This window comes from Oncorhynchus nerka, linkage group LG27 (genome assembly GCF_034236695.1).
Source record: "Oncorhynchus nerka isolate Pitt River linkage group LG27, Oner_Uvic_2.0, whole genome shotgun sequence".
NCBI classification, from domain to species: domain Eukaryota; kingdom Metazoa; phylum Chordata; class Actinopteri; order Salmoniformes; family Salmonidae; genus Oncorhynchus; species Oncorhynchus nerka.
This window is the reverse complement of record NC_088422.1, coordinates 97,649,685-97,674,942: the sequence shown is the minus strand read 5'-3', so window position 1 is coordinate 97,674,942 and position 25,258 is coordinate 97,649,685. Positions and strand designations below refer to the sequence as shown.

Sequence of the window (25,258 nt, the reverse complement as noted above, 5' to 3'; positions counted from 1 at the left end):
GACATCATGATCAGAACATAGTGGAACAGCTTCTATAAGAGACAGGAGAGACATCATGATCAGAACATAGTGGAACAGATTCTATAAGAGAGACAGGAGAGACATCATGATCAGAACATAGTGGAACAGATTCTATAAGAGAGACATCATAATCAGAACATAGTGAAACAGATTCTATAAGAGACAGGAGAGACATCATGATCAGAACATAGTGAAACAGATTCTATAAGAGAGACAGGAAAGACATCATGATCAGAACATAGTGAAACAGATTCTATAAGAGACAGGAGAGACATCATGATCAGAACATAGTGAAACAGATTCTATAAGAGACAGGAGAGACATCATGATCAGAACATAGTGAAACAGATTCTATAAGAGACAGGAGAGACATCATGATCAGAACATAGTGAAACAGCTTCTATAAGAGACAGGAAAGACATCATGATCAGAACATAGTGAAACAGATTCTATAAGAGAGACATCATGATCAGAACATAGTGAAACAGATTCTATAAGAGAGACATATAAGAACATAGTGAAACAGATTCTATAAGAGAGACATCATGATCAGAACATAGTGAAACAGATTCTATAAGAGACAGGAGAGACATCATGATCAGAACATAGTGAAACAGATTCTATAAGAGAGACATCATGATCAGAACATAGTGAAACAGATTCTATAAGAGACAGGAGAGACATCATGATCAGAACATAGTGAAACAGCTTCTATAAGAGACAGGAGAGACATCATGATCAGAACATAGTGAAACAGATTCTATAAGAGAGACAGGAGAGACATCATGATCAGAACATAGTGAAACAGATTCTATAAGAGACAGGAGAGACATCATGATCAGAACATAGTGGAACAGCTTCTATAAGACAGGAGAGACATCATGATCAGAACATAGTGGAACAGATTCTATAAGAGAGACAGGAGAGACATCATGATCAGAACATAGTGGAACAGATTCTATAAGAGAGACATCATAATCAGAACATAGTGAAACAGATTCTATAAGAGACAGGAGAGACATCATGATCAGAACATAGTGAAACAGATTCTATAAGAGACAGGAGAGACATCATGATCAGAACATAGTGGAACAGATTCTATAAGAGAGACATCATAATCAGAACATAGTGAAACAGATTATATAAGAGACAGGAGAGACATCATGATCAGAACATAGTGAAACAGATTCTATAAGAGAGACATCATGATCAGAACATAGTGAAACAGATTCTACAAGAGACAGGAGAGACATCATGATCAGAACATAGTGAAACAGATTCTATAAGAGACAGGAGAGACATCATGATCAGAACATAGTGAAACAGATTCTATAAGAGAGACAGGAAAGACATCATGATCAGAACATAGTGAAACAGATTCTATAAGAGACAGGAGAGACATCATGATCAGAACATAGTGAAACAGATTCTATAAGAGACAGACATCATGATCAGAACATAGTGAAACAGATTCTATAAGAGACAGGAGAGACATCATGGAACATAGACATCAGAGACAGGAGAGACATCATGATCAGAACATAGTGAAACAGATTCTATAAGAGAGACATCATGATCAGAACATAGTGAAACAGATTCTATAAGAGACAGGAGAGACATCATGATCAGAACATAGTGAAACAGATTCTATAAGAGAGGAGAGACATCATGATCAGAACATAGTGAAACAGATTCTATAAGAGACAGGAGATCATGATCAGAACATAAACAGATTCTATAAGAGACAGGAGAGACATCATGATCAGAACATAGTGAAACAGATTCTAGATTCTATAACAGAGAGACATCATAATCAGAACATAGTGAAACAGATTACAGGAGAGACATCATGATCAGAACATAGTGAAACACATAAGAGACAGGAGAGACATTCTATAAGATAAGAGACATCATGATCAGAACATAGTGAAACAGATTCTATAAGAGACAGGAGAGACATCATGATCAGAACATAGTGAACAGATTCTATAAGAGACAGGAGAGACATCATGATCAGAACATAGTGAAACAGATTCTATAAGAGACAGGAGAGACATCATGATCAGAACATAGTGAAACAGATTCTATAAGAGACAGGAGAGACATCATGATCAGAACATAGTGAAACAGATTCTATAAGAGACAGGAGAGACATCATGATCAGAACATAGTGAAACAGATTCTATAAGAGACAGGAGAGACATCATGATCAGAACATAGTGGAAACAGATTCTAAAGAGGAGATACATCATGATCAGAACATAGTGAAACAGATTCTATAAGAGAGACATCATGATCAGAACATAGTGGAACAGATTCTATAAGAGAGACATCATAGTGAAACAGATTCTATAAGAGACATCAGATCAGAACATAGTGAAACAGATTCTATAAGAGACAGGAGAGACATCATGATCAGAACATAGTGAAACAGATTCTATAAGAGAGACATCATGATCAGAACATAGTGAAACAGATTCTATAAGAGACAGGAGAGACATCATGATCAGAACATAGTGAAACAGATTCTATAAGAGAGACAGGAGACATCATGATCAGAACATAGTGAAACAGATTCTATAAGAGACAGGAGAGACATCATGATCAGAACATAGTGGAACAGATTCTATAAGAGACAGGAGAGACATCATGATCAGAACATAGTGAAACAGATTCTATAAGAGAGACAGGAGAGACATCATGATCAGAACATAGTGGAACAGATTCTATAAGAGAGACATCATGATCAGAACATAGTGAAACAGATTCTATAAGAGACAGGAGAGACATCATGATCAGAACATAGTGAAACAGATTCTATAAGAGACAGAGAGACATCATGATCAGAACATAGTGGAACAGATTCTATAAGAGAGACATCATAATCAGAACATAGTGAAACAGATTATATAAGAGACAGGAGAGACATCATGATCAGAACATAGTGAAACAGATTCTATAAGAGAGACATCATGATCAGAACATAGTGAAACAGATTCTATAAGAGACAGGAGAGACATCATGATCAGAACATAGTGAAACAGATTATATAAGAGACAGGAGAGACATCATGATCAGAACATAGTGAAACAGATTCTATAAGAGAGACAGGAAAGACATCATGATCAGAACATAGTGAAACAGATTCTATAAGAGACAGGAGAGACATCATGATCAGAACATAGTGAAACAGATTCTATAAGAGACAGGAGAGACATCATGATCAGAACATAGTGAAACAGATTCTATAAGAGACAGGAGAGACATCATGATCAGAACATAGTGAAACAGCTTCTATAAGAGACAGGAGAGACATCATGATCAGAACATAGTGAAACAGATTCTATAAGACATCATGAACATAGTGAAACAGATTCTATAAGAGACAGACATCATGATCAGAACATAGTGAAACAGATTCTATAAGAGAGACATCATGATCAGAACATAGTGAAACAGATTCTATAAGAGACAGGAGAGACATCATGATCAGAACATAGTGAAACAGATTCTATAAGAGACAGGAGAGACATCATGATCAGAACATAGTGAAACAGATTCTATAAGAGAGACAGGAGAGACATCATGATCAGAACATAGTGAAACAGATTCTATAAGAGACAGGAGAGACATCATGATCAGAACATAGTGAAACAGATTCTATAAGAGACATCATGATCAGAACATAGTGGAACAGATTCTATAAGAGACAGGAGAGACATCATGATCAGAACATAGTGGAACAGATTCTATAAGAGAGACATCATAATCAGAACATAGTGAAACAGATTCTATAAGAGACAGGAGAGACATCATGATCAGAACATAGTGGAACAGATTCTATAACAGAGACAGGAGAGACATCATGATCAGAACATAGTGAAACAGCTTCTATAACAGAGACATCATGATCAGAACATAGTGAAACAGATTCTATAAGAGACAGGAGAGACATCATGATCAGAACATAGTGAAACAGATTCTATAAGAGACAGGAGAGACATCATGATCAGAACATAGTGGAACAGATTCTATAAGAGAGACAGGAGAGACATCATGATCAGAACATAGTGGAACAGATTCTATAAGAGAGACATCATAATCAGAACATAGTGAAACAGATTCTATAAGAGACAGGAGAGACATCATGATCAGAACATAGTGAAACAGATTCTATAAGAGACAGGAGAGACATCATGATCAGAACATAGTGGAACAGATTCTATAAGAACATAGACAGGAGAGACATCATGATCAGAACATAGTGAAACAGATTCTATAAGAGAGACATCATGATCAGAACATAGTGAAACAGATTCTATAAGAGACAGGAGAGACATCATGATCAGAACATAGTGAAACAGATTATATAAGAGACAGGAGAGACATCATGATCAGAACATAGTGAAACAGATTCTATAAGAGAGACAGGAAAGACATCATGATCAGAACATAGTGAAACAGATTCTATAAGAGACAGGAGAGACATCATGATCAGAACATAGTGAAACAGATTCTATAAGAGACAGGAGAGACATCATGATCAGAACATAGTGAAACAGATTCTATAAGAGACAGGAGAGACATCATGATCAGAACATAGTGAAACAGATTCTATAAGAGACAGGAGAGACATCATGATCAGAACATAGTGAAACAGATTCTATAAGAGAGACATCATGATCAGAACATAGTGAAACAGATTCTATAAGAGAGAGAGACATCATGATCAGAACATAGAAACAGATTCTATAAGAGAGACATCATGATCAGAACATAGTGAAACAGATTCTATAAGAGACAGGAGAGACATCATGATCAGAACATAGTGAAACAGATTCTATAAGAGAGACATCATGATCAGAACATAGTGAAACAGATTCTATAAGAGACAGGAGAGACATCATGATCAGAACATAGTGAAACAGATTCTATAAGAGACAGGAGAGACATCATGATCAGAACATAGTGAAACAGATTCTATAAGAGACAGGAGAGACATCATGATCAGAACATAGTGAACAGATTCTATAAGAGACAGAGACATCATGATCAGAACATAGTGAAACAGATTCTATAAGAGACAGGAGAGACATCATGATCAGAACATAGTGAAACAGATTCTATAAGAGACATCATGATCAGAACATCAGTGAAACAGAACTATAAGAAAGGAGACATCTATCAGAACATAGAGAGACAGACATCATGATCAGAACATAGTGAAACAGATTCTATAAGAGACAGGAGAGACATCATGATCAGAACATAGTGAAACAGATTCTATAAGAGAGACATCATAATCAGAACATAGAAACAGATTCTATAAGAGACAGGAGAGACATCATGATCAGAACATAGTGAAACAGATTCTATAAGAGACAGGAGAGACATCATGATCAGAACATAGTGAAACAGATTCTATAAGAGAGACATCATGATCAGAACATAGTGAAACAGATTCTATAAGAGACAGGAGAGACATCATGATCAGAACATAGTGAAACAGATTCTATAAGAGACAGGAGAGAGACATCATGATCAGAACATAGTGAAACAGATTCTATAAGAGACAGGAAGACAGATTCTATGAGAGACATCAGAACATAGTGAAACAGATTCTATAAGAGACAGGAGAGACATCATGATCAGAACATAGTGAAACAGATTCTATAAGAGAGACATCATGATCAGAACATAGTGAAACAGATTCTATAAGAGACAGGAGAGACATCATGATCAGAACATAGTGGAACAGATTCTATAAGAGAGACATCATATCAGAACATAGTGAAACAGATTCTATAAGAGACAGGAGACATCATGATCAGAACATAGTGAAACAGATTCTATAAGAGACAGGAGAGACATCATGATCAGAACATAGTGAAACAGATTCTATAAGAGACAGGAGAGACATCATGATCAGAACATAGTGAAACAGATTCTATAAGAGACAGGAGACATCATGATCAGAACATAGTGAAACAGATTCTATAAGAGACAGGAGAGACATCATGATCAGAACATAGTGAAACAGATTCTATAAGAGACAGGAGAGACATCATGATCAGAACATAGTGGAACAGATTCTATAAGAGAGACAGGAGAGAACATCAGATTCTATAAGAGACAGGAGAGACATCAGAACATAGTGAACAGATTCTATAAGAGAGACATCATAATCAGAACATAGTGAAACAGATTCTATAAGAGACAGGAGAGACATCATGATCAGAACATAGTGAAACAGCTTCTATAACAGAGACAGGAGAGACATCGTGATCAGAACATAGTGAAACAGCTTCTATAACAGAGACATCATGATCAGAACATAGTGAAACAGATTCTATAAGAGACAGGAGAGACATCATGATCAGAACATAGTGGAACAGCTTCTATAAGAGACAGGAGAGACATCATGATCAGAACATAGTGGAACAGATTCTATAAGAGAGACAGGAGAGACATCATGATCAGAACATAGTGGAACAGATTCTATAAGAGAGACATCATAATCAGAACATAGTGAAACAGATTCTATAAGAGACAGGAGAGACATCATGATCAGAACATAGTGAAACAGATTCTATAAGAGACAGGAGAGACATCATGATCAGAACATAGTGGAACAGATTCTATAAGAGAGACATCATAATCAGAACATAGTGAAACAGATTATATAAGAGACAGGAGAGACATCATGATCAGAACATAGTGAAACAGATTCTATAAGAGAGACATCATGATCAGAACATAGTGAAACAGATTCTATAAGAGAGAGACATCATGATCAGAACATAGTGAAACAGATTCTATAAGAGACAGGAGAGACATCATGATCAGAACATAGAAACAGATTCTATAAGAGAACATCATGATCAGAACATAGTGAAACAGATTCTATAAGAGACAGGAGAGACATCATGATCAGAACATAGTGAAACAGATTCTATAAGAGAGACATCATGATCAGAACATAGTGAAACAGATTCTATAAGAGACAGGAGAGACATCATGATCAGAACATAGTGAAACAGATTCTATAAGAGAGACATCATGATCAGAACATAGTGAAACAGATTCTATAAGAGACAGGAAAGACATCATGATCAGAACATAGTGAAACAGATTCTATAAGAGACAGGAGAGACATCATGATCAGAACATAGTGAAACAGATTCTATAAGAGACAGGAGAGACATCATGATCAGAACATAGTGAAACAGATTCTATAAGAGAGACATCATGATCAGAACATAGTGAAACAGATTCTATAAGAGACATCATGATCAGAACATAGTGAAACAGATTCTATAAGAGACAGGAGAGACATCATGATCAGAACATAGTGAAACAGATTCTATAAGAGAGACATCATGATCAGAACATAGTGAAACAGATTCTATAAGAGACAGGAGAGACATCATGATCAGAACATAGTGGAACAGATTCTATAAGAGAGAGAGACATCATAATCAGAACATAGTGAAACAGATTCTATAAGAGACAGGAGAGACATCATGATCAGAACATAGTGAAACAGATTCTATAAGAGACAGGAGAGACATCATGATCAGAACATAGTGAAACAGCTTCTATAAGAGACAGAGACATCATGATCAGAACATAGTGAAACAGATTCTATAAGAGACAGACATCATGATCAGAACATAGTGAAACAGATTCTATAAGAGACATCATAATCAGAACATCAGATTCTATAAGAGACAGGACATCATGATCAGAACATAGTGGAACAGATTCTATAAGAGAGACATCATAATCAGAACATAGTGAAACAGATTCTATAAGAGACAGGAGAGACATCATGATCAGAACATAGTGAAACAGATTCTATAAGAGAGACATCATAATCAGAACATAGTGAAACAGATTCTATAAGAGACAGGAGAGACATCATGATCAGAACATAGTGAAACAGATTCTATAAGAGACAGGACATCATGATCAGAACATAGTGAAACAGATTCTATAAGAGACAGGAACATAGAGACATCATGATCAGAACATAGTGAAACAGATTCTATAAGAGAGACATCATGATCAGAACATAGTGAAACAGATTCTATAAGAGACAGGAGATACATCATGATCAGAACATAGTGAAACAGATTCTATAAGAGACAGGAGAGACATCATGATCAGAACATAGTGAAACAGATTCTATAAGAGACAGGAGAGACATCATGATCAGAACATAGTGAAACAGATTCTATAAGAGAGACATCATGATCAGAACATAGTGAAACAGATTCTATAAGAGAGACAGGAGAGACATCATGATCAGAACATAGTGAAACAGATTCTATAAGAGACAGGAGAGACATCATGATCAGAACATAGTGAAACAGATTCTATAAGAGAGACAGGAGAGACATCATGATCAGAACATAGTGAAACAGATTCTATAAGAGACAGGAGAGACATCATGATCAGAACATAGTGAAACAGATTCTATAAGAGACAGGACATCATGATCAGAACATAGTGGAACAGATTCTATAAGAGACAGGAGAGACATCATGATCAGAACATAGTGGAACAGATTCTATAAGAGAGACATCATAATCAGAACATAGTGAAACAGATTCTATAAGAGACAGGAGAGACATCATGATCAGAACATAGTGGAACAGCTTCTATAACAGAGACAGGAGAGACATCGTGATCAGAACATAGTGAAACAGCTTCTATAACAGAGACATCATGATCAGAACATAGTGAAACAGATTCTATAAGAGACAGGAGAGACATCATGATCAGAACATAGTGGAACAGCTTCTATAAGAGACAGGAGAGACATCATGATCAGAACATAGTGGAACAGATTCTATAAGAGACAGGAGAGACATCATGATCAGAACATAGTGGAACAGATTCTATAAGAGAGACATCATAATCAGAACATAGTGAAACAGATTCTATAAGAGACAGGAGAGACATCATGATCAGAACATAGTGAAACAGATTCTATAAGAGACAGGAGAGACATCATGATCAGAACATAGTGGAACAGATTCTATAAGAGAGACATCATAATCAGAACATAGTGAAACAGATTCTATAAGAGACAGGAGAGACATCATGATCAGAACATAGTGAAACAGATTCTATAAGAGAGACATCATGATCAGAACATAGTGAAACAGATTCTATAAGAGACAGGAGAGACATCATGATCAGAACATAGTGAAACAGATTCTATAAGAGACAGGAGAGACATCATGATCAGAACATAGTGAAACAGATTCTATAAGAGAAAGACATCATGGAACATAGTGAAACAGATTCTATAAGAGACAGAGAGACATCATGATCAGAACATAGTGAAACAGATTCTATAAGAGACAGGAGAGACATCATGATCAGAACATAGTGAAACAGATTCTATAAGAGACAGGAGAGACATCATGATCAGAACATAGTGAAACAGATTCTATAAGTGAGACATCATGATCAGAACATTCTATAAGAGACAGGAGACATCATGATCAGAACATAGTGAAACAGATTCTATAAGAGAGACATCATGATCAGAACATAGTGAAACAGATTCTATAAGAGACAGGACATCATGATCAGAACATAGTGAAACAGATTCTATAAGAGACAGGAGAGACATCATGATCAGAACATAGTGAAACAGATTCTATAAGAGACAGGAGAGACATCATCATGATCAGAACATAGTGGAACAGATTCTATAAGAGACATCATGATCAGAACATAGTGAAACAGATTCTATAAGAGACAGGAGAGACATCATGATCAGAACATAGTGAAACAGATTCTATAAGAGACAGGAGAGACATCATGATCAGAACATAGTGAAACAGATTCTATAAGAGACAGGAGAGACATCATGATCAGAACATAGTGACATCACAGATTCTATAAGAGACAGGAGAGACATCATGATCAGAACATAGTGAAACAGATTCTATAAGAGACAGGAGAGACATCATGATCAGAACATAGTGAAACAGATTCTATAAGAGAGACAGGAGAGACATCATGATCAGAACATAGTGAAACAGATTCTATAAGAGACAGGAGAGACATCATGATCAGAACATAGTGAAACAGATTCTATAAGAGAGACATCATGATCAGAACATAGTGAAACAGATTCTATAAGAGACAGGAGAGACATCATGATCAGAACATAGTGGAACAGATTCTATAAGAGAGACATCATGATCAGAACATAGTGAAACAGATTCTATAAGAGAGACAGGAGAGACATCATGATCAGAACATAGTGAAACAGATTCTATAAGAGACAGGAGAGACATCATGATCAGAACATAGTGAAACAGATTCTATAAGAGAGACATCATGATCAGAACATAGTGAAACAGATTCTATAAGAGACAGGAGAGACATCATGATCAGAACATAGTAAAACAGATTCTATAAGAGACAGGAGAGACATCGTGATCAGAACATAGTGAAACAGATTATATAAGAGACAGGAGAGACATCATGATCAGAACATAGTGAAACAGATTCTATAAGAGACAGACATCATGATCAGAACATAGTGAAACAGATTCTATAAGAGACAGGAGAGACATCATGATCAGAACATAGTGAAACAGATTCTATAAGTCATGAACAGATTCTATAAGAGAGACATCATGATCAGAACATAGTGAAACAGATTCTATAAGAGACATCATGATCAGAACATAGTGAAACAGATTCTATAAGAGACAGGAGAGACATCATGATCAGAACATAGTGAAACAGATTCTATAAGAGACAGGAGAGACATCATGATCAGAACATAGTGAAACAGATTCTATAAGAGACAGGAGAGACATCATGATCAGAACATAGTGAAACAGATTCTATAAGAGAGACAGGAGAGACATCATGATCAGAACATAGTGAAACAGCTTCTATAAGAGACAGGAGAGACATCATGATCAGAACATAGTGAAACAGATTCTATAAGAGAGACATCATGATCAGAACATAGAAACAGATTCTATAAGAGAGACATCATGATCAGAACATAGTGAAACAGATTCTATAAGAGAGACATCATGATCAGAACATAGTGAAACAGATTCTATAAGAGACAGGAGAGACATCATGATCAGAACATAGTGAAACAGATTCTATAAGAGACAGGAGAGACATCATGATCAGAACATAGTGAAACAGATTCTATAAGAGAGACAGGAGAGACATCATGATCAGAACATAGTGAAACAGATTCTATAAGAGACAGGAGAGACATCATGATCAGAACATAGTGAAACAGATTCTATAAGAGACATCATGATCAGAACATAGTGAAACAGATTCTATAAGAGACAGGAGAGACATCATGATCAGAACATAGTGGAACAGATTCTATAAGAGAGGACATCATAATCAGAACATAGTGAAACAGATTCTATAAGAGACAGGAGAGACATCATGATCAGAACATAGTGGAACAGCTTCTATAACAGAGACAGGAGAGACATCATGATCAGAACATAGTGAAACAGATTCTATAAGAGACAGGAGAGACATCATCAGAACATAGTGAAACAGCTTCTATAACAGAGACATCAGTCAGAAACAGATTCTATAAGAGACAGGAGAGACATCATGATCAGAACATAGTGGAACAGCTTCTATAAGAGACAGGAGAGACATCATGATCAGAACATAGTGGAACAGATTCTATAAGAGAGACAGGAGAGACATCATGATCAGAACATAGTGGAACAGATTCTATAAGAGAGACATCATAATCAGAACATAGTGAAACAGATTCTATAAGAGACAGGAGAGACATCATGATCAGAACATAGTGAAACAGATTCTATAAGAGACAGGAGAGACATCATGATCAGAACATAGTGGAACAGATTCTATAAGAGAGACATCATAATCAGAACATAGTGAAACAGATTATATAAGAGACAGGAGAGACATCATGATCAGAACATAGTGAAACAGATTCTATAAGAGAGACATCATGATCAGAACATAGTGAAACAGATTCTATAAGAGACAGGAGAGACATCATGATCAGAACATAGTGAAACAGATTCTATAAGAGACAGGAGAGACATCATGATCAGAACATAGTGAAACAGATTCTATAAGAGAGACAGGAAAGACATCATGATCAGAACATAGTGAAACAGATTCTATAAGAGACAGGAGAGACATCATGATCAGAACATAGTGAAACAGATTCTATAAGAGACATCATGATCAGAACATAGTGAAACAGATTCTATAAGAGACAGGAGAGACATCATGATCAGAACATAGTGAAACAGATTCTATAAGAGACAGGAGAGACATCATGATCAGAACATAGTGAAACAGATTCTATAAGAGAGACATCATGAGAACATAGTGAAACAGATTCTATGATCATGATCAGAACATAGTGAAACAGATTCTATAAGAGAGACATCATGATCAGAACATAGTGAAACAGATTCTATAAGAGACAGGAGAGACATCATGATCAGAACATAGTGAAACAGATTCTATAAGAGAGACAGGAGAGACATCATGATCAGAACATAGTGAAACAGATTCTATAAGAGACAGGAGAGACATCATGATCAGAACATAGTGGAACAGATTCTATAAGAGAGACATCATAATCAGAACATAGTGAAACAGATTCTATAAGAGACAGGAGAGACATCATGATCAGAACATAGTGAAACAGATTCTATAAGAGACAGGAGAGACATCATGATCAGAACATAGTGAAACAGATTCTATAAGAGACAGGAGAGACATCATGATCAGAACATAGTGGAACAGATTCTATAAGAGAGACATCATGATCAGAACATAGTGAAACAGATTCTATAAGAGACAGGAGAGACATCATGATCAGAACATAGTGAAACAGATTCTATAAGAGAGACATCATGATCAGAACATAGTGAAACAGATTCTATAAGAGAGACATCATGATCAGAACATAGTGAAACAGATTCTATAAGAGAGACATCATGATCAGAACATAGTGAAACAGATTCTATAAGAGAGACATCATAATCAGAACATAGTGAAACAGATTCTATAAGAGACAGGACATCATGATCAGAACATAGTGGAACAGATTCTATAAGAGAGACATCATAATCAGAACATAGTGAAACAGATTCTATAAGAGACAGGAGAGACATCATGATCAGAACATAGTGAAACAGATTCTATAAGAGACAGGAGAGACATCATGATCAGAACATAGTGAAACAGATTCTATAAGAGACAGGAAAGACATCATGATCAGAACATAGTGAAACAGATTCTATAAGACAGGAGACATCATGATCAGAACATAGTGAAACAGATTCTATAAGAGACAGGAGAGACATCATGATCAGAACATAGTGAAACAGATTCTATAAGAGACAGGAGAGACATCATGATCAGAACATAGTGAAACAGCTTCTATAAGAGACAGGAGAGACATCATGATCAGAACATAGTGAAACAGATTCTATAAGAGAGACATCATGATCAGAACATAGTGAAACAGATTCTTCATCATGATCAGAACATAGATAGGAGAGACATCATGATCAGAACATAGTGAAACAGATTCTATAAGAGACAGGAGAGACATCATGATCAGAACTTAGTGAAACAGCTTCTATAAGAGACAGGAGAGACATCATGATCAGAACATAGTGAAACAGATTCTATAAGAGACAGGAGAGACATCATGATCAGAACATAGTGAAACAGATTCTATAAGAGACAGGAGAGACATCATGATCAGAACATAGTGAAACAGATTCTATAAGAGAGACATCATGATCAGAACATAGTGGAACAGATTCTATAAGAGACAGGAGAGACATCATGATCAGAACATAGTGGAACAGATTCTATAAGAAACATCATAATCAGAACATATGAAACAGATTCTATAAGAGACAGGAGAGACATCATGATCAGAACATAGTGGAACAGCTTCTATAACAGAGACAGGAGAGACATCGTGATCAGAACATAGTGAAACAGCTTCTATAACAGAGACATCATGATCAGAACATAGTGAAACAGATTCTATAAGAGACAGGAGAGACATCATGATCAGAACATAGTGGAACAGCTTCTATAAGAGACAGGAGAGACATCATGATCAGAACATAGTGGAACAGATTCTATAAGAGAGACAGGAGAGACATCATGATCAGAACATAGTGGAACAGATTCTATAAGAGAGACATCATAATCAGAACATAGTGAAACAGATTCTATAAGAGACAGGAGAGACATCATGATCAGAACATAGTGAAACAGATTCTATAAGAGACAGGAGAGACATCATGATCAGAACATAGTGGAACAGATTCTATAAGAGAGACATCATAATCAGAACATAGTGAAACAGATTATATAAGAGACAGGAGAGACATCATGATCAGAACATAGTGAAACAGATTCTATAAGAGAGACATCATGATCAGAACATAGTGAAACAGATTCTATAAGAGACAGGAGAGACATCATGATCAGAACATAGTGAAACAGATTATATAAGAGACAGGAGAGACATCATGATCAGAACATAGTGAAACAGATTCTATAAGAGAGACAGGAAAGACATCATGATCAGAACATAGTGAAACAGATTCTATAAGAGACAGGAGAGACATCATGATCAGAACATAGTGAAACAGATTCTATAAGAGACAGGAGAGACATCATGATCAGAACATAGTGAAACAGATTCTATAAGAGACAGGAGAGACATCATGATCAGAACATAGTGAAACAGCTTCTATAAGAGACAGGAGAGACATCATGATCAGAACATAGTGAAACAGATTCTATAAGAGAGACATCATGATCAGAACATAGTGAAACAGATTCTATAAGAGAGACATCATGATCAGAACATAGTGAAACAGATTCTATAAGAGAGACAGGAGAGACATCGTGATCAGAACATAGTGAAACAGATTCTATAAGAGACAGGAGAGACATCATGATCAGAACATAGTGGAACAGATTCTATAAGAGAGACATCATAATCAGAACATAGTGAAACAGATTCTATAAGAGACAGGAGAGACATCATGATCAGAACATAGTGAAACAGATTCTATAAGAGACAGGAGAGACATCATGATCAGAACCTAGTGAAACAGCTTAAATAAGAGACAGGAGAGACATCATGATCAGAACATAGTGAAACAGATTCTATAAGAGAGACATCATGATCAGAACATAGTGAAACAGATTCTATAAGAGAGACATCATGATCAGAACATAGTGAAACAGATTCTATAAGAGAGACATCATGATCAGAACATAGTGAAACAGATTCTATAAGAGAGACATCATAATCAGAACATAGTGAAACAGATTCTATAAGAGACAGGAGAGACATCATGATCAGAACATAGTGAAACAGATTCTATAAGAGAGACATCATGATCAGAACATAGTGAAACAGATTCTATAAGAGACAGGAGAGACATCATGATCAGAACATAGTGGAACAGATTCTATAAGAGAGACATCATGATCAGAACATAGTGAAACAGATTCTATAAGAGAGACATCATGATCAGAACATAGTGAAACAGATTCTATAAGAGACAGGAGAGACATCATGATCAGAACATAGTGAAACAGATTCTATAAGAGACAGGAGAGACATCATGATCAGAACATAGTGAAACAGATTCTATAAGAGACATCATGATCAGAACATAGTGAAACAGATTCTATAAGAGACAGGAGAGACATCATGATCAGAACTTAGTGAAACAGCTTCTATAAGAGACAGGAGAGACATCATGATCAGAACATAGTGAAACAGATTCTATAAGAGAGACATCATGATCAGAACATAGTGAAACAGATTCTATAAGAGACAGGAGAGACATCATGATCAGAACATAGTGAAACAGATTCTATAAGAGAGACATCATGATCAGAACATAGTGGAACAGATTCTATAAGAGACAGGAGAGACATCATGATCAGAACATAGTGGAACAGATTCTATAAGAGAGACATCATAATCAGAACATAGTGAAACAGATTCTATAAGAGAGGAGAGACATCATGATCAGAACATAGTGAAACAGATTCTATAAGAGACAGGAGAGACATCGGATCAGAACATAGTGAAACAGATTCTATAACAGAGACATCATGATCAGAACATAGTGAAACAGATTCTATAAGAGACAGGAGAGACATCATGATCAGAACATAGTGGAACAGCTTCTATAAGAGACAGGAGAGACATCATGATCAGAACATAGTGGAACAGATTCTATAAGAGAGACAGGAGAGACATCATGATCAGAACATAGTGGAACAGATTCTATAAGAGAGACATCATAATCAGAACATAGTGAAACAGATTCTATAAGAGACAGGAGAGACATCATGATCAGAACATAGTGAAACAGATTCTATAAGAGACAGGAGAGACATCATGATCAGAACATAGTGGAACAGATTCTATAAGAGAGACATCATAATCAGAACATAGTGAAACAGATTATATAAGAGACAGGAGAGACATCATGATCAGAACATAGTGAAACAGATTCTATAAGAGAGACATCATGATCAGAACATAGTGAAACAGATTCTATAAGAGACAGGAGAGACATCATGATCAGAACATAGTGAAACAGATTCTATAAGAGACAGGAGAGACATCATAATCAGAACATAGTGAAACAGATTCTATAAGAGACAGGAAAGACATCATGATCAGAACATAGTGAAACAGATTCTATAAGAGACAGGAGAGACATCATGATCAGAACATAGTGAAACAGATTCTATAAGAGACAGGAGAGACATCATGATCAGAACATAGTGAAACAGATTCTATAAGAGACAGGAGAGACATCATGATCAGAACATAGTGAAACAGATTCTATAAAGAGAGACATCATGAACATAGTGAAACAGATTCTATAAGAGAGACATCATGATCAGAACATAGTGAAACAGATTCTATAAGAGAGACATCATGATCAGAACATAGTGAAACAGATTATATAAGAGACAGGAGAGACATCATGATCAGAACATAGTGAAACAGATTCTATAAGAGAGACATCATGATCAGAACATAGTGAAACAGATTCTATAAGAGACAGGAGAGACATCATGATCAGAACTTAGTGAAACAGCTTCTATAAGAGACAGGAGAGACATCATGATCAGAACATAGTGAAACAGATTCTATAAGAGAGACAGGAGAGACATCATGGTCAGAACATAGTGAAACAGATTATATAAGAGACAGGAGAGACATCATGATCAGAACATAGTGAAACAGATTCTATAAGAGACAGGAGAGACATCATGATCAGAACATAGTGAAACAGATTCTATAAGAGACAGGAGAGACATCATGATCAGAACATAGTGAAACAGCTTCTATAAGAGACAGGAGAGACATCATGATCAGAACATAGTGAAACAGATTCTATAAGAGAGACATCATGATCAGAACTAGTGAAACAGATTCTATAAGAGACATCATGATCAGAACATAGTGAAACAGATTCTATAAGAGAGACATCATGATCAGAACATAGTGAAACAGATTCTATAAGAGACAGGAGAGACATCATGATCAGAACATAGTGAAACAGATTCTATAAGAGACAGGAGAGACATCATGATCAGAACATAGTGAAACAGATTCTATAAGAGAGACATCATGATCAGAACATAGTGAAACAGATTCTATAAGAGACAGGAGAGACATCATGATCAGAACATAGTGAAACAGATTCTATAAGAGACATCATGATCAGAACATAGTGAAACAGATTCTATAAGAACCCGACAGGAAGACATCATGATCAGAACTTAGTTAAACAGCTTCTATAAGAGACAGGAGAGACATCATGATCAGAACATAGTGAAACAGATTCTATAAAGAGAGAGACATCATGATCAGAACATAGTGAAACAGATTCTATAAGAGACATCATGATCAGAACATAGTGAAACAGATTATATAAGAGACAGGAGAGACATCATGATCAGAACATAGTGAAACAGATTCTATAAGAGAGACATCATGATCAGAACATAGTGAAACAGATTCTATAAGAGACAGGAGAGACATCAATCAGAACTTAGTGAAACAGCTTCTATAAGAGACAGGAGAGACATCATGATCAGAACATAGTGAAACAGATTCTATAAGAGACAGGAGAGACATCATGGTCAGAACATAGTGAAACAGATTATATAAGAGACAGGAGGGACATCATGATCAGAACATAGTGAAACAGATTCTATAAGAGACAGGAGAGACATCATGATCAGAACATAGTGAAACAGATTCTATAAGAGGAGAGACATCATGATCAGAACATAGTGAAACAGATTCTATAAGAGACAGGAGAGACATCATGATCAGAACATAGTGAAACAGATTCTATAAGAGAGACATCATGATCAGAACATAGTGAAACAGATTCTATAAGAGGACATCATGATCAGAACATAGTGAAACAGATTCTATAAGAGACATCATGATCAGAACATAGTGAAACAGATTCTATAAAGAGACAGGAGAGACATCATGATCAGAACATAGTGAAACAGATTCTATAAGAGACAGGAGAGACATCATGATCAGAACATAGTGAAACAGATTCTATAAGAGACATCATGATCAGAACATAGTGAAACAGATTCTATAAGAGACAGGAGAGACATCATGATCAGAACATAGTGAAACAGATTCTATAAGAGGGACATCATGATCAGAACATAGTGAAACAGATTCTATAAGAGACAGGAGAGACATCATGATCAGAACTTAGTTAAACAGCTTCTATAAGAGACAGGAGAGACATCATGATCAGAACATAGTGAAACAGATTCTATAAGAGAGGAGAGACATCATGATCAGAACATAGTGAAACAGATTATATAAGAGACAGGAGAGACATCATGATCAGAACATAGTGAAACAGATTATATAAGAGACAGGAGAGACATCATGATCAGAACTTAGTGAAACAGATTCTATAAGAGACAGGAGAGACATCATGATCAGAACATAGTGAAACAGATTCTATAAGAGACAGGAGAGACATCATGATCAGAACATAGTGAAACAGATTCTATAAGAGACAGGAGAGACATCATGATCAGAACATAGTGGAACAGATTCTATAAGAGAGACATCATGATCAGAACATAGTGAAACAGCTTATATAAGAGACAGGAGAGACATCATGATCAGAACATAGTGAAACAGATTCTATAAGAGAGACATCATGATCAGAACATAGTGAAACAGATTCTATAAGAGACATCATGATCAGAACATAGTGAAACAGATTCTATAAGAGAAGACATCATAATCAGAACATAGTGAAACAGATTCTATAAGAGACAGGAGAGACATCATGATCAGAACATAGTGGAACAGATTCTATAAGAGAGACATCATGATCAGAACATAGTGAGAACAGATTCTATAAGAGACAGGAGAGACATCATGATCAGAACATAGTGGAACAGATTCTATAAGAGAGACATCATGATCAGAACATAGTGAAACAGATTATATAAGAGACAGGAGACATCATGATCAGAACATAGTGAAACAGATTCTATAAGAGACAGGAGAAACATCATGATCAGAACATAGTGAAACAGATTATATAAGAGACAGGAGAGACATCATGATCAGAACATAGTGAAACAGATTCTATAAGAGAGACATCATGATCAGAACATAGTGAAACAGATTCTATAAGAGACAGGAGAGACATCATGATCAGAACTTAGTGAAACAGATTCTATAAGAGACAGGAGAGACATCATGATCAGAACATAGTGAAACAGATTCTATAAGAGACAGGAGAGACATCATGATCAGAACATAGTGAAACAGATTCTATAAGAGACAGGAGAGACATCATGGAACATAGTGAAACAGATTCTATAAAGAGAGACATCATGATCAGAACATAGTGGAACAGATTCTATAAGAGACAGGAGAGACATCATGATCAGAACATAGTGGAACAGATTCTATAAGAGACAGGAGAGACATCATGATCAGAACATAGTGAAACAGATTCTATAAGAGACAGACATCATAATCAGAACATAGTGAAACAGCTTCTATAACAGAGACATCATGATCAGAACATAGTGAAACAGATTCTATAAGAGACAGGAGAGACATCATGATCAGAACATAGTGGAACAGCTTCTATAAGAGACAGGAGAGACATCATGATCAGAACATAGTGGAACAGATTCTATAAGAGACAGGAGAGACATCATTATCAGAACATAGTGGAACAGATTCTATAAGAGAGACATCATAATCAGAACATAGTGAAACAGATTCTATAAGAGACAGGAGAGACATCATGATCAGAACATAGTGAAACAGATTCTATAAGAGACAGGAGAGACATCATGATCAGAACATAGTGGAACAGATTCTATAAAGAGAGACATCATAATCAGAACATAGTGAAACAGATTATATAAGAGACAGGAGAGACATCATGATCAGAACATAGTGAAACAGATTCTATAAGAGACATCATGATCAGAACATAGTGAAACAGATTCTATAAGAGAGACATCATGATCAGAACATAGTGAAACAGATTCTATAAGAGAGACATCATGATCAGAACATAGTGAAACAGATTCTATAAGAGACAGGAGAACATCATGATCAGAACATAGTGAAACAGATTCTATAAGAGGACATCATGATCAGAACATAGTGAAACAGATTCTATAAGAGACAGGAGAGACATCATGATCAGAACTTAGTTAAACAGCTTCTATAAGAGACAGGAGAGACATCATGATCAGAACATAGTGAAACAGATTCTATAAGAGAGAGATCAGAACATAAGAAACAGATTCTATAAAGATCATGATCAGAACATAGTGAAACAGATTATATAAGAGACAGGAGAGACATCATGATCAGAACATAGTGGAACAGATTCTATAAGAGAGACATCATGATCAGAACATAGTGAAACAGATTCTATAAGAGACAGGAGAGACATCATGATCAGAACTTAGTGAAACAGCTTCTAAGAGAGACAGGAGAGACATCATGATCAGAACATAGTGAAACAGATTCTATAAGAGAGACAGGAGAACATCATGGTCAGAACATATAAGAAACAGATTATATAAGAGACAGGAGAGACATCATGATCAGAACATAGTGAAACAGATTCTATAAGAGACAGGAGAGACATCATGATCAGAACATAGTGAAACAGATTCTATAAGAGACAGGGAGAGACATCATGATCAGAACATAGTGAAACAGCTTCTATAAGAGACAGGAGAGACATCATGATCAGAACATAGTGAAACAGATTCTATAAAGAGACATCATGATCAGAACATAGTGAAACAGATTCTATAAGAGAGACATCATAAAGTCAGAACATAGTGAAACAGATTCTATAAGAGACTACATCATGATCAGAACATAAGGAAACAGATTCTATAAGAGACAGGAAGACATCATGATCAGAACATAGTGAAACAGATTCTATAGAGACAGGAGAGACATCATGATCAGAACATAGTGAAACAGATTCTATAAGAGAGACATCATGATCAGAACATAGTGAAACAGATTCTATAAGAGACAGGAGAGACATCATGATCAGAACATAGTGAAACAGATTCTATAAGAGGGACATCATGATCAGAACATAGTGAAACAGATTCTATAAGAGACAGGAGAGACATCATGATCAGAACTTAGTTAAAAGCTTCTATAAGAGACAGGAAGACATCATGATCAGAACATAGTGAAACAGATTCTATAAGAGAGACAGGAGAGACATCATGATCAGAACATATAGTGAAACAGATTATATAAAGAGACAGGAAGACATCATGATCAGAACATAGTGAAATAGATTATATAAGAGACAGGAGAGACATCATGATCAGAACTTAGTGAAACAGATTCTATAAGAGACAGGAGAGACATCATGATCAGAACATAGTGAAACAGATTCTATAAGAGACAGGAGAGACATCATGATCAGAACATAGTGAAACAGATTCTATAAGAGACAGGAGAGACATCATGATCAGAACATAGTGGAACAGATTCTATAAGAGACATCATGATCAGAACATGAGTGAAACAGCTTATATAAAGACAGGAGAGACATCATGATCAGAACATAGTGAAACAGATTCTATAAGAGAGACATCATGATCAGAACATAGTGAAACAGATTCTATAAGAGAGACATCATGATCAGAACATAGTGAAACAGATTCTATAAGAGAGACATCATAATCAGAACATAGTGAGAACAGATTCTATAGAACAGGAGAGACATCATAGTCAGAACATAGTGAAACAGATTCTATAAGAGACATCATGATCAGAACATATAAAACAGATTCTATAAGAGACAGGAGAACATCATGATCAGAACATAGTGGAACAGATTCTATAAGAGAGACATCATGATCAGAACATAGTGAAACAGATTATATAAGAGACAGGAGAGACATCATATCAGAACATAGTGAAACAGATTCTATAAGAGACAGGAGAAACATCGTGATCAGAACATAGTGAAACAGATTATATAAGAGACAGGAGACATCATGATCAGAACATAGTGAAACAGATTCTATAAGAGAGACATCATGATCAGAACATAGTGAAACAGATTCTATAAGAGACAGGAGAGACATCATGATCAGAACTTAGTGAAACAGCTTCTATAAGAGACAGGAGAACATCATGATCAGAACATAGTGAAACAGATTCTATAAGAGAGACAGGGAGAGACATCATGATCAGAACATAGTGAAACAGATTCTATAAGAGACAGGAACATCATATCAGAACATAGTGAAACAGATTCTATAAGAGACATCATGATCAGAACATAGTGGAACAGATTATATAAGAGACAGGAGAGACATCATGATCAGAACATAGTGGAACAGATTCTATAAGAGACAGGAAGACATCATGATCAGAACATAGTGAAACAGATTCTATAACAGAGACAGGAGAGACATAAGTGATCAGAACATAGTGAAACAGCTTCTATAACAGAGACATCATGATCAGAACATAGTGAAACAGATTCTATAAGAGACAGGAGAAGACATCATGATCAGAACATAGTGGAACAGCTTCTATAAGAGACAGGAGAGACATCATGATCAGAACATAGTGGAACAGATTCTATAAGAGAGACAGGAGAGACATCATGATCAGAACATAGTGGAACAGATTCTATAAGAGAGACATCATAATCAGAACATAGTGAAACAGATTCTATAAGAGACAGGAGAACATCATGATCAGAACATAGTGAAACAGATTCTATAAGAGACAGGAGAGACATCATGATCAGAACATAGTGGAACAGATTCTATAAGAGAGACATCATAATCAGAACATAGTGAAACAGATTATATAAGAGACAGGAGAGACATCATGATCAGAACATAGTGAAACAGATTCTATAAGAGAGACATCATGATCAGAACATAGTGAAACAGATTCTATAAGAGACAGGAGAGACATCATGATCAGAACTTAGTGAAACAGCTTCTATAAGAGACAGGAAGACATCATGATCAGAACATAGTGAAACAGATTCTATAAGAGAGACAGGGAGTAACATCATGATCAGAACATAGGGTAACAGATTCTATAAGAGACAGGAGAGACAATGATCAGAACATAGTGAAATAGATTCTATAAGAGAACAGGAGAGACATCATGGTCAGAACATAGTGAAACAGATTATATAAGAGACAGGAGGGACATCATGATCAGAACATAGTGAAACAGATTCTATAAAGAGAGACAGGAAAGACATCATAGTCAGAACATAGTGAAACAGATTCTATAGAGACAGGAGAGACATCATGATCAGAACATGAGTGAAACAGATTCTATAAGAGACAGGAAGACATCATGAGTCAGAACATAGTGAAACAGCTTCTATAAGAGACGGAGAGACATCATGATCAGAACATGTGAAACAGATTCTATAAGAGAGACATCATGATCAGAACACTGTCAGATTCTATAAGAGACATAGTGAAGCAGATTCTATAAGAGAGACATCATGATCAGAACATAGATGAAACAGATTCTATAAGAGAGACATCATAGTCAGAACATAGTGGAACAGATTCTATAAGAGAGACATCATCTAGTATTGATTCTATAAGAGACAGGAGAGACATCATGATCAGAACTTAGTGGAACAGATTCATATAGAGAAGGGAGAGACATCATGATCAGAACATGAGTGGAAACAGATTCTATAAGAGACAGGAGAACATCATGATCAGAACATAGTGGAACAGCTTCTATAACAGAGACATCATGATCAGAACATAGTGGAACAGATTCTATAACAGGAAGAACATCATGATCAGAACATAGTGGAACAGATTCTATAAGAGACAGAAAGACATCATGATCAGAACATAGTGGAACAGATTCTATAAGAGACAGGAGAACATCATGATCAGAACACTTGATGGAACAGATTCTATAAGAGACAGGAAGACATCATGATCAGAACATAGTGAAACAGATTCTATAAGAGACAGGAGAGACATCATGATCAAAGACATAGTGAAACAGATTCTATAACAGGAACAGGAGAGACATCGTGATCAGAACATATGGTAAAACAGCTTCTATAACAGAACATCATGATCAGAACATAGTGAAACAGATTCTATAACAGAGACATCATGATCAGAACATAGTGAAACAGATTCTATAAGAGACAGGAGAGACATCATGATCAGAACATAGTGAAACAGATTCTATAAGAGACAGGAGAGACATCATGATCAGAACATAGTGAAACATATTCTATAACAGAGACATCATGATCAGAACATAGTGAAACAGCTTCTATAAGAGAGACATCATGATCAGAACATAGTGAAACAGATTCTATAAGAGAGACATCATGATCAGAACATAGTGAAACAGATTCTATAAGAGAGACAGGAGAGACATCATGATCAGAACATAGTGAAACAGATTCTATAAGAGACAGGAGAGACATCATGATCAGAACATAGTGAAACAGATTCTATAAGAGAGACATCATGATCAGAACATAGTGGAACAGATTCTATAAGAAACAGGAGAGACATCATGATCAGAACATAGTGGAACAGATTCTATAAGAGACAGGAG

The 25,258-nt window shown here is 35.9% G+C and overlaps 1 protein-coding gene across 1 annotated transcript in view; it reads right to left on the bottom strand.

Annotated features, from left to right (window-relative positions):
• The window catches only part of LOC135565137 (long-chain fatty acid transport protein 2-like), a 36,696-nt gene that overhangs the window by 10,242 nt on the left and 1,196 nt on the right, over positions 1 to 25,258 (bottom strand). The gene's annotated exons all lie outside the window — the stretch shown is intronic.